We start from the raw sequence: 12,489 nt of genomic DNA on the forward strand, positions 1-12,489 counted from the left end.
ACAAATAAATGGAAAGCTACACCATGCTCATGAATTGGAAAAGTATTGTAAAAATACTTATGCTACCCAAAACAATCAACAGATTTAATGCAATCTATATCAAAATATGCTAGTAATTTTCATAGAACTAGAACAAGTCATCTTAAAATTTCTATGGAACCGCAAAAGACCCAAAATAGCTAAAGCAATCTTAAGAAGAAGAGCACCACAATAGGTGCCATAGTCCCAGATTTCAAATTATACTACAAAACTATAGTAATGAAAACAGGATAGTATTGAGCAAAAATAGACACTTTGATCAATGGAATATTTAGAGAACCCAGAAACAGGCCCACACTTACACAGCAATATATGACAAAGGAAGGAAACAACCCAATGGTAAAAAGACCACCTCTTCCATAAATGGTGCTGGGAAAACTGGGCAGCTACATGCAAAAGAATAAAACCAGACCACTTTCTTATACTACACAAATTCAAAATAGATTAAAGACCTAAGTGTAAAATCTTAAACCAGAAATCTCCTAAAAGAAAATATAGGCAGTAATCTCTTAGATTTCAACCTTAATATTTTTCTGGATATGCCTCCCCAAGCAATGGAAAGAAAAGCAAAAACAAAGAATTGAGACTACAACAAACTAAAAAGCATTTGACAAGCAAAGGAAGCCATTCAGCCAAAAAGCAACTTACCTTGCAAATGATTCATCCTTAGCATTCAATACAGAGTTAATATCCAAAATATACAAAAATACAGACAACTCAACACCAAACACACACACACACCAGATTGAAAAATGAGCAGAAGACCTATATTAGACATTTTTCCAAAAAAGAAATTCAGATGTCAATAGACATATGAAAAGACAATTAGCATCATATTATTAGGGAAAGGTAAATCAAACCACAATAAGATAGCACCCCACACCTTGTCAGAATGGCAAAAATTAAAAAAAAGGGGGGGGGGGAGAAGAAACAAGTGTTGGTAAAGATGTGGAGAAAAATTCCTGCTGGTGGAAATGGAAGCTGGTGGAGCCACTGGGGAAAACAGTATGGAGGTTCCTTTAAAAGTTAAAAATATAACTACCATATGATGCAATAATTCCACTATGGGGTATATATCCAAGGAATATGAAAACACGAAAATGAAAAGATACATGCAGCCTTATGTTTATGGCACTATTGATTACAAATACAGTAAGTATTCCAAATTAAGGAAGTAGCCCAAGTGTGCACGTGCACATGTGCACACACATTGTGGAATATTAGCCATAAAAAAACAAAATATTGCTATTTGCAACATGGTTGGATCTGGAGAATATGACGCAAGTGAAATAAGTCAGAGAAAGACAAATACCATATATTTCACTCATATGTAGAATTTAAGAAATAAATTTTAAAAAAGAGACAAACCAACAAACATACTCTTAGCTATAAAGAACAAACTGATGGCTACTAGAGGGGAAGTGAATGGGGGGATGGGTGAAATAAGTGACAGGGATTAAAAGTACACCTACTATGATGAGCACTGAGTAGTGTATAGAATTGCTGAGCCACACTATACTGTATACTTGAAACTAATAGAACACTCTTACATCAACTATACTGGAATTAAAGCTTCTAATAATCTTCAACAAAATACTGGAAAACTAAATTTAACATATATTAAAAAACATATTAAAAAGATCACCTGCCACAATAAAGTGTGATTTATTCTAGGGGTGCAAGTATGGTTCAATACCTAGAAATCAATGTGATACACCACATTAACAAGAAGATGGATAAGAATATGATCCTCTGGCACATGCAGAAAGACATTTGACAAAATACATCTGTTTATGATAAAAACTCTCCATGGGTTTAGAAGGAACATACCTCAATATGATAAAGGGCATATATTAATAACCCCTGTAGTTAACATCACACTTAATGGTCAAAAACTGAAAGCTTTTCCTCTAAGATCTGCAGTAAGACAAAAAGTCAATTCTTGCCACCTTTTTTTTTTTTTAACAGAATATTGGAAGTCCTACCTGCAGCAATCAGACAAGAAAACAAGAGTTATCCAAATTGGTAAGGAAAAGGAAAAGCTGTCACTGTTTGCAGATGACATAATACTACATACAGAAAACCCTAAAGAGTCCACCAGAAAAATGATCAGAATAAATGAATTCAGTAAAGTTGCATGATACAAAATTAACATACAGAAATCTGTTGCATTTCTCTACACTAATAGGAAAAGCTAAAAAGATTTAAAAAGCAATCCCATTTACAATACATCAAAATATCTAGGAAAAAAATTTAACCCTGGAGATGAAAGGCCTATACTCTGAAAACCACAAGACATTGATGAAAAATATTGAAGACAACACACAAATATTAAAAGACACTCCATACTCATGGACTGGAAGAAATTTTGTTAAAATGTCCATACTACCCAAAGCAATATACAGATTCAGTGCAGTCTCTATCAAAATACCAGCAGCATTTTTCACAGAACTAGACCTAATAATCCTAAAATTTGTATGGAACCACAAAGACCCTAAATATCTGAGGAGGAATAAAGCTGAAGGCATCACAATCCCAGATCAAAATACACTACAAAACTATAGTAATGAAAACAGAATGGTACTTACTAGCACAAATACAGACAGAATTTGATGGAACAGAATAAGGAGTCCAGAATAAACCTGTGATTATATGGTCAATTAATCTAGAACAAAGGAGGCAAAAATGCACAATGGGAACAGAATCTTCAACAAATGGTGCTGGGATAATGGAACAGCTACATGTAAAAGAATGAAACTGGACAACTTTCTTCTACTACACACAAAAATAAACCAAAATGGATTAAATGTGAGTCCTGAAACTATAAAAATCTTCAAAGAATACATAGACAGTAACCTCTTGGACATTGGCCTTATCAATATTTTTCCAGATAGGACTCCTTGGGCAAGAGAAACAAAAGCAATAATAAACAGTTGGAACTATACCAAAATCAAAAGCTCTCTGCAGAGTAAAAGAAACCATCAACCAAAAAAGTCAACCTACTAAATGGAAGAAGAATCGTCAACTTATATCAAACAAGAGTTAATTTCCAAAATACATAAAGAACTTAGGCAATTTAACACAAAAAACACTATTGACTGAAAAATGGGCTAAGACCTGAATAGACTTTTCTCCAGAGAAGACATACAGATAGTCAACAAATACATGGAAAGATGTTCATCACTAATCACCAAGGAAATGCACATCAAAACTACAATGTGGTATCACCTCACACCAGTCAGAATGGCTAGCATCAAAATGACAAAAAAAAAAAAAAAGTGTTAGTGAGGATGTGGTGAAAAAAGAATCTTCATGCACTGTTGGTGGGAATGTAAACTGGTGCAACTACTCTGGAAAAAAATATGGATATCCTTTAAAAATTAAAAATGGAGATACCGTATGAGACAGTAATTCCACTACTGGTTATTTACTGCCCCCACCCTACCATCTCCAAAAAACCCTGCAACGCTAATTTGAAAAGATACAACCAGCCCTATGTTGAATGCCACACGATTTACAATAGCCAAGATATGAAAGCAATCTGAGTGTCCACCAATAGCTGAATGGATAAAGAAAATATAGATTATGAGTATTTTTATACATGTATAAAATTTACACATGCATACACTATGGAATATTAGTCAGCAAAAAGAAAGAATGAGATCTTGCCATTTGCAACAACATGAATAGACCTATAGAGTATTATGCTAATGCAAAAAGTTTGACAGAGAAAGACAAATATCATGTTGATTTCACCTATATGTGGAGTCTAAAGAAAGGGGGGGGAATAAACTAGTGATTTATTAAAAGGGATTATTTAATTAATTCTAAAGGAATTAAGAGAGATAAATTTCCAGTTATAAAATAAATCTTAAGGATGAAAAGTAAAGCACAGGAAATATGGTCAATGATATTGTAGTAAGTTGTATGGTGACAGATGGTGACTATATTTACCGTGATGAGCATTGAGTGATATATAGAATTATCAACTATTAAATTAGGTTGTACACCTGAAACTAATGCAATGTTGTATGTCAACAATATTTCAATTAAAAAAAGATAAAAGTCTTAAAATCAGCCAGACTAAGTACCTTTGAAAACAATAACTAAACTGACAGCTAACTTCACAAATGTTATATTAGAAGCACAAATTAATATAATTTAGTCTTCAGTACATTGAAAGGAAGCATTTGACAGTGTAGAAACCTATACACAATGCAAGTATCTTCTACAAATGAAGGCAAGATAAACACTTTTTATTATAACAGAAATAAGAGTTCACCTCCAGTAGATTCAATCTAGTAAGATTTCTCAACATGTAGTTGAGGCAATATGAACACTATGCCAAGAAAAGCTCATAAATGTATGAAGGAAAAAGAGCAAATGGAGCCATAAAAATGGTGGATGACTCTAAAAGAAAATTAAGTATAAAATATTCATAGTTTTAGAGAATATATCTATATACATGAAACATGAATATTAATATATTCTTACACCTGTATCATTAAAATACATGACTAAGATATCCTAACCACTAGTAGAAATAATAACGTTAAAACTTTCTAGTTCTTTGCATTTTCTTGGAGGAAAATAAAGATATTAAAACTAAACTTTAATAAATTAAAGATATATGCTTAAAATTAATCAAAAAGATCAGATATATAGCATATAAGCTCTAAACTAGTCAAGGGGAAGGAATTGGAGTTACTAACTGTCCTCAGTCCAATAGAGGGCAAGATGAATGAGAAAAAAATATAGACAGAATTAGCATAACAAATAGCACACATGTTATGACAGTAGATTTAAACGTACATGGGAATAATTTCACTTACTATAGATGGGGCATCTGATCTAACTTGAAGACAAATTTTTCCAGATTGGGGAAAAAAGAAAAGAACATAACTCCATCATATGCTATTCACCACAGCCATATCTAAAATATAAGGATACTGAAGTTTTGAATGTAAGAGGTTGTAAAAGATTTACTAAGAAATCCTAAAAAAGGATGGAACAACTACTGTTTTGCCTAGACCACAAAAGCAGCTTCACATTCAATCCTAGAGGTGGAAAAAAAAATAGACTCTCAAATGTGATAGACACTAAATCTTTTCTTGGTCTTGAACCAAAGTTGCAGCGTAGGATAATGCCAAGCTGTGCCTCCAGCAACACAATAGCAAGTCAGGGCCTCAGACTCTTGCTTATCATATTTGTGCAGTCTCTTGAATGTATGTGAGCTGGGACTTAATATCAAATCAAGATATATGTTCACATCAACTTGGGCAGACTTTTCATTTTAAGTGGATCAATGATAGCACTTTCTAAAAGAATTAATCAGAAGAATGGAAATTACCATTCTGGTAGTGAAAGCTCTGGAAAAAAAAAGTTTCAAGAAGCTAAACTGTCTACTTCTAAAACTAGTTTTATTTTTCTGTCCCTTTTTCCTTTATTTCCATAATTTCTGCTTAAAAATTTGGAGGACAGCTAGGACAAGAAAATAAAAGAACTTTGTTTTTAGGAGGGGGGGGTTGGGGAAGAAGGAAAGAGAAAATTGTAAGCAGACTCCATACCCAGCATGGAACCCGACGGGAGGGCTCGATCTCATGACCATGAGGTGACGACCTAAGTGAAATCAAGAGCTGGTCGCTTAACTGACTTAAGTCACTCAGGAGCCTCTAAAATAACTGATTGTAATATTGATCATTTCCTAAGCTTTTTCCTACTCTTATTAGCTAGAAAGCATAGATTTATCCATTTCTTACATATTTTTCATGTAAAAGTAACAAGAATTTTAGATATTCATTGGCATTGCTGCCTGAATAAGCTATTTTAAATTATATGCCTTTCAAATCCTGCCCAATTTCTGTCACCTTTCAGACATGTTAAAAAAAAAAAAGAGAGAGAGAGAACATTTTCCCATCAATACTTCAAAATTTCTGAACACTTTAGATTGCCTATTAACATATGGACACAGAGGAGGTTTAAGTCACAAATAGAGCTCAGATTTTACTTTAAATGAACCAGGAATTGTAGAGCTGGAGACTATCTAGTTCTAGCTATACTTTTTTTTTAATCATTCTGGAGCTCAATGGTTATATTTTTTCCACTGTGATAAGGATAAAGTTCTATTAGTACAGATCAAGATATTAAGTAGGATCCACTCATAAAGCTTTCATTCTGAAATGCAAATAGGATCATATACCTAGCTGATTACCATTTTTAATGCTATCATGCTGAATAGAGAAGACAAAACCAAACTCAAGGATTGGTCTCTATTTCTCTCTTCACACATATTCAAGAATCTCCTGGTCTGTACCTCTTTTGAGTACCAGACCCTCTATTTGGAATGCTTACTGTATTTCCCACTTTCTTTGGAATATTTTACAAGCCTCTGATCTACTTCCCCTGTGAAAGTTCTTTATAGCTATTCTTCATATAATGTTCTCATTTCATGCCTTAACAGTCTTATTTACATTTTTAAAAAGATTTATTATGGACAGAGAGTACAAGCAGGGGAGCAGCAGGCAAAAGGAGAGGGAAAACCAGGGTCCTTGCTCAGCAGGGAACCTGACACAGGGCTCAATCCAGGACCTGAGATCATAACTTGAGCAGAAGGCAGACACTTAAACCCCTCAGCAACCTATGCACCCCTACTTTGCTATTTTATTGCTTTTTTAAAATTCAAGGAAAATGAAAAGGCACCAGGTGCTGTATTTATTGTTTTAAAAATTCTAACAATATCTTCTCTAAAGGATTATTATTACTATACCATAAATACCCAAGATTCATCAAATGTAAGAAAGGTACTGGTGGTCTTTCATGTGTGAGAGGTGATAGAAATTTGGGAGAAGTTGAAAGGTATACAATTTCAAATAGTAGCTTCATCAGGTAATAATTACCAAGGAGCCATCTGGATTTTCTTTGTTTCTGTTGCAAAATATAGACATTTTATATGCTCCTAGAATTTCAGGTCAATCTGGCTCCAATGCTTTGCCATAGATCAACCTATGAGCCTGAAGATTGTTAGAGAGTTTCAGATTGGTTATGTAGTACTATGAAGTAGAGCAGAATTCAGCTGTTAGGAATTAGATCTCAACTTTATCATCACTAAACTTGGGCAAACTTCATTTTCTCATTTGTGAAATGAAGAGGGTTAATCTTATCAGTGACACTCAAATTTAAAAAAAAAAAAAAAGTTTTTTGCTAAATGCATTAACTTTCTGTTAACCCGGGTGAATTCTGATTTGCCCTGAGGCCAACCTCACTCCTCCATCACCAATGATTAGATCACCCCTGAAATGGTGTTGAATATTTCCTATGTGTTGAGCACTGGCCTGAGCCCATTTTGTCTCATTTAATCTGCTCTCCAGATACATGGAAATTCAGGAGATGGGGAAAAAAAGACAATTCCTAAGACTGAAGATGACATTTAGTTGTAGGTTTTTGTTGGGGAAATAGTCTATGTCTTTTATATTCCATCAGAATAAGAATAACATGATAGAGGGGTTTTTGGAATTTCTCAGTAATTCAAGCTGTGTGTGACTCTTTAACTCAGGTTATGGTCTTGCAGAGGTCCCAGGCTTCTCATCATGTATCTCCATTCATTTGATCAGCAGAATAGACTTCTTGGCTTTTGTGCAAAATGCTAAAAAATTGAATCCTCATGTCAGTAATTTCTGGTTGCTTGGAAACAATTTTTTTTTTTTTTGCTACTGTTAAAGAATTTAGGTCAGCAGTAAGTCAATCCCCTACAAATTAGAGAAATATAGCCAATCATGGATTCTAAATTGTCTTATTGAATATAGGAACTGTAACATGGGCTCTTCTTCCTCCCTGCCATGGGTAAAAAATTTAAGGGCTATATTTCCAAAGAAATTCTCTGAAAATAAGAAATTTCACTTTATAGCAAAAAATGCAAGCTTTTATTAAATAAAGACCCACTGCTTCTCACCAGCCATGGCCAAAGCCATAGTTCTTTTTCCACTTCACATTAATAACAAAGCAGTGAGGAGAGGGGTGGGGGTAAAAATTCTGTAGCTCTGTGAGATACCTTAATTCCAAGAGAATGCAGATGGTATTTTCATATACCTTCAGTCCAATAAGAACAGCAGAAAAGACCATTTGAGAAACTGCAGAGGAATTTATTCAAGCGATGAATTTTGGTAGGATGTGAGAAGGAAGATTTCCAAACCCTTCAAAATCCACCCAGGCATTAAGGTAGCACAGTATGTTGATGGAGAACTGTGCCAGTCCCAAGGTGAAATCAATTTGTTATGTTCAAGGTTAAGACTGATCTTCCTCCCTTTCCAGAAGGCAGGTAGTCAAGAGGGGGAAAGTAGTAGAGAAAATCCAATCAAGGGCCCTTAGTTCATCTGCCCTGATGCAGGGAATGAAAGTACTTTGGGTGGGTGAGCACCAGCATGTGCTTATACCCCCAGGAAAAAGTCTTGAGATTTGAGATAGAAGCCAATAGTTGCCAAATGCCTCTCTCCACATCCAGGATTGAGAAGTGGTAGTTTAAGATTTAATGTTTGCATTGAGACATATGATTTTTAAAGAGCAAGGCCCCCTCTGGGGCACCTGGTGGGGGGGCTCAGTCAGTTAAGTGTCCAATGCTTGATCTCAGCTTAGGTCTTGATCTCAGGGTTGGGAGTCAAGCCTAGCATTGAGCTCCATGATGGGCATGGAGCCTACTCAAAAAAAAAAAATAAAAAAAAAAAAAAAAAAAGAAGACAACACTGCTCTCAGGAAGTCACAATCTAGATATTAAAAGTTACCCCCCCCCACTTCGTCTCTCCTATTCTTGTTCTTTAAAGTGAAATGGTTGGTTTAGTACCAAAAATAAAAAAAAAAAAAAAAAAACCCAAAACCAAAACACACTTACCAGAACCTCTTAAAACTTTACTAAATTCACTGTGGTCACCCCATCTTGGGGATCCATTTTAGCTGACTTGGGATCCATTTAGTTGACCAGCTTTCCTGGTTTCTCCAGTTTCTTGGTTTTGGCTATGAGCCTTGACTTTTTTCCTTAACTCTTTTGGTGGAGAAATAAGTTTAGATTTCTTCCAGCTTAGATCCCTTCCAGAACATGAATTGCTGTAGAACACAGCAGATACATGTGATAGTCACCTAGCCTCTTGCCCCACCTAGGGCCCTGTGAGATCCCAGTCATTGCTTCTCTTTTGTCTTGCTATCTCTAAACATTAGGGAAGAAGGCAAGATGATATTTTTCAAGGTCTTCTGGGAGAACATGGTATCAAGTGCAGTTCCTGAAGTATCAAACATACTCCACCTCATAGCTCTCCTTCTCCACTATGGTTGATAATAATTAGCAAAAGCAGTTGCAATTTATTGAGCACTCCTAGATACAAGATGAGATATATTACATGCATTAGGTCATTCAACCTCGAATCTATTTTACGCATGAAGAAACTGGAGTCCTGGAGAGTCTAAGTTACTCATTCAAGGTCACACAGCTTTTAAGTGACAGAGGAGCAAGAATGTAAACACAGTATGTCTGATTCTATTAAATTTTGACTACCTCAGGAAGCTTCAAATACCTACATACACCTCCCCTCTGTGCTTATGCCACTTGCTCTCATTTGGTAAGTCTCATTTTCTCACAGCCTCTGTCTTGGTTATTTTCTCACTCCTTTGGATTGGCACTTCTGTTCTATTTGCTGGGATTTTAAATTTCAATCTGAGGTACATCTTTTCATATACATTCCAACTCTGTAGCTCACAGTACAGTCTTCATCTTTCCACAAACCAAATCTAGGAGCCCAAGATCTCAGGCCCGACACTGTCATAGATATTATCACTCGTCCACAAGAAGTAGGGACAATGAGGCTGAGCTAGTGTAGGGGGGCGTTAGGGACTGAAGAAATGCAGAATCTAGGTCTTTTTGAGAGGCCCACCTTGGACAGAAGCAGTACGTATAAATTTGACATAGCATCTTACCTCATGACTCCCATTTTTTCCCCTCTTTTCCAAAGGCAGAATAAGGAAGCAGAAAGAGAATGGCTTTTCCAGTCAGAGAGACTTGACTCTGAACTATGGATCTATTACTTAAAAAGTTCTGTAATTCCAGGTAATTTACCTGAAGAATTTGAGGTTCAAGTGTCTCATATCTGTAAAAACCTCAAAAAGTTGTTTGGATTAAATAAGATACTCTTTATGATGCAGCTACATGCTTTCTGAACGACAGGGGCTCAAAAATGTTGGTTTGGCTGCTTCTTGCCAATATCTGACCCATGTAATCATGGCTCCAGCCCATGGGGAGTGACTGGGCACAAGAATCAGCTTCTGTGTTGTATTTTGCTATCTTATGCTTTTTACTTATAAGCAGCAGAAACATTTAGAACATTAAAAGCACATATTAATACCATAATACTAATGTCTTTTCTTATTTTAGCTCCTATATACTTCTCAAACCACTCAGACTCTTCCCACACCCCCATAGTCTTCCAGGTCTCTTGAGCTATACACAGGTATTGAGAAGAAGGCTCAATGTGCTTAACCTTCAAAAGGTTACAACATTGCTCTTGAGTTTTATGCTAAAACAAACAAACAAACAAAAAAACCCACAAAACCCTGAAACAAAAACAAAACAGCTCTATTTATTCCAGGTCTGATCCATCCTCATCATTCCTTCTCCCTTTATCCACTTTTTGGTCAAAAACTAGGCACTGGGCAGCCCGGGTGGCTCAGCGGTTTAGCATTGCCTTCAGCCCAGGCTGTGATCCTGGAGACCCGGGATGGAGTCCCACATCGGGCTCCCTGCATGGAGCCGGCTTCTCCCTCTGCCTGTGTCTCTGCCTCTCTGCCTCTCTCTCTCTCTCTCTCTCTCTCTCTCTCTCTGTGTGTGTGTGTGTGTGTGTGTGTGTGTGTGATGAATAAATAAAATCTTTAAAAAAAACAAATTAGGTATTGCTGTTAAGGTATTTTGTAGGTTGTGATCAACATTTAAATCAGTAGACTGAGTAAAGGAGAGGATTCTCCATATGTGTGGGCCTCATCTAATCAGTTTAAGACCTTTAGAGCTGAAGACTGCGGGGTTTTCTCTTTCTTGTTTTGTTTTGTTTTTTGAGGTTTCTTGAAGAAGGAATTCACCTAAAGACTACAACATAGAAACCCTGCCTGAATTTCTAGGTTGCTACCCTAGTAGAATTCAGACTCAAGACTGCAACATCAATTCTTGTCTGAATTTCTAGCTTATTGCAATGCCCTCCCTACAGATTTCAGATTTGCCAGTTCCTATAATCACATGAGACCATTCTTTAAAATAAATCAAATTTTCCCTCTCCCTCAATATCCATCTTCTATTAGCTCTGCTTCTTTGGAAAATCCTAAAACCTAGATGTGCTATATTCGAAACACCTAGAAAGCTTATTAAAAAATGCAGATTTGGTGGATTTACCTTATCTCTGGAATGAGATCTGAGAATTCACTTTTTAAACAATTACCAGTTCAGGTGATTCTGATACACGACAAAGTTTAGAAACCATTGTGCTAAAGCAAGAGCAACATGTATTTGGAGCTCTTTCTATAGGTGAATCGAACATTAGGTTTATTAACACTTATAACCTTGTGCAATCCTTATAAGAACTTTATGATAGATAATATTAATATACCTATACGCCAAATAAAAATATTGAAGGTCTGCTGGACAGATTGACACCCTCAACTTAACTGGGATGTTCCATGTGCTCAAGTCAAAGCTTCTTCATAACCACTAGATGCCAGCAGTTCCAGAAACTGCTATAATGTCTACCAAATTGATAGTTTTTGCAGAACTCTCAAAAGACCTTGCTTAACATTTTTATCTAGTTAGAGTTGTGTCTGCTCCAGAAGGACTCTCAAAGGAATTAAATATCCTATTCTTCAATGCAAATGATAGTTTTCAACGTATTCATTACACCATTCTCTTCTGACAACTAGAGGAAAAAAACAACTAAGAAACCAACTGAAATAACCCCTTTGTTCTATAGACTAAGGAAAGAGATTTAGGACAGGTAAATGGCTTTAAAAAATTTGGGGGGGGGTAAGCATTCTTATTTGTTAAAATCATTTTTATCAGTATTTTTAAATTCTATTTCTTCTGACTTTTCTAAAATAAGCAGCTTAATTTTCATTTTTGAAGATGGTGTTAAATTAATCTTACTGAGGCTCAAATGCATGGAATTTTGTTCTTGCATCAAATAGCCAAATCTGAAACTATGCCAATGTGTCATTTTTTTAAAAAAAGATTTTATTTATTTATTCATGAGAGTCGCAGAGAGAAAGAGAGGCAGAGACGTAGGCAGAGGGAGAAGCAGGCTCCATGCGGGGAGCCCGGTGTAGAACTCAATCCTGGGACTCCAGAATCACACCCTGGGCTGAAGGCAGGCATTTAACCACTGAGCAACCCAGGCGTCCCTAATGTGTCATTTTCTACTTAGGAACCTTCACAAA

Source organism: Nyctereutes procyonoides, unplaced genomic scaffold, assembly GCF_905146905.1.
Source record: "Nyctereutes procyonoides isolate TBG_1078 unplaced genomic scaffold, NYPRO_anot_genome, whole genome shotgun sequence".
In the NCBI taxonomy this organism is placed as follows: Eukaryota; Metazoa; Chordata; class Mammalia; order Carnivora; family Canidae; genus Nyctereutes; species Nyctereutes procyonoides.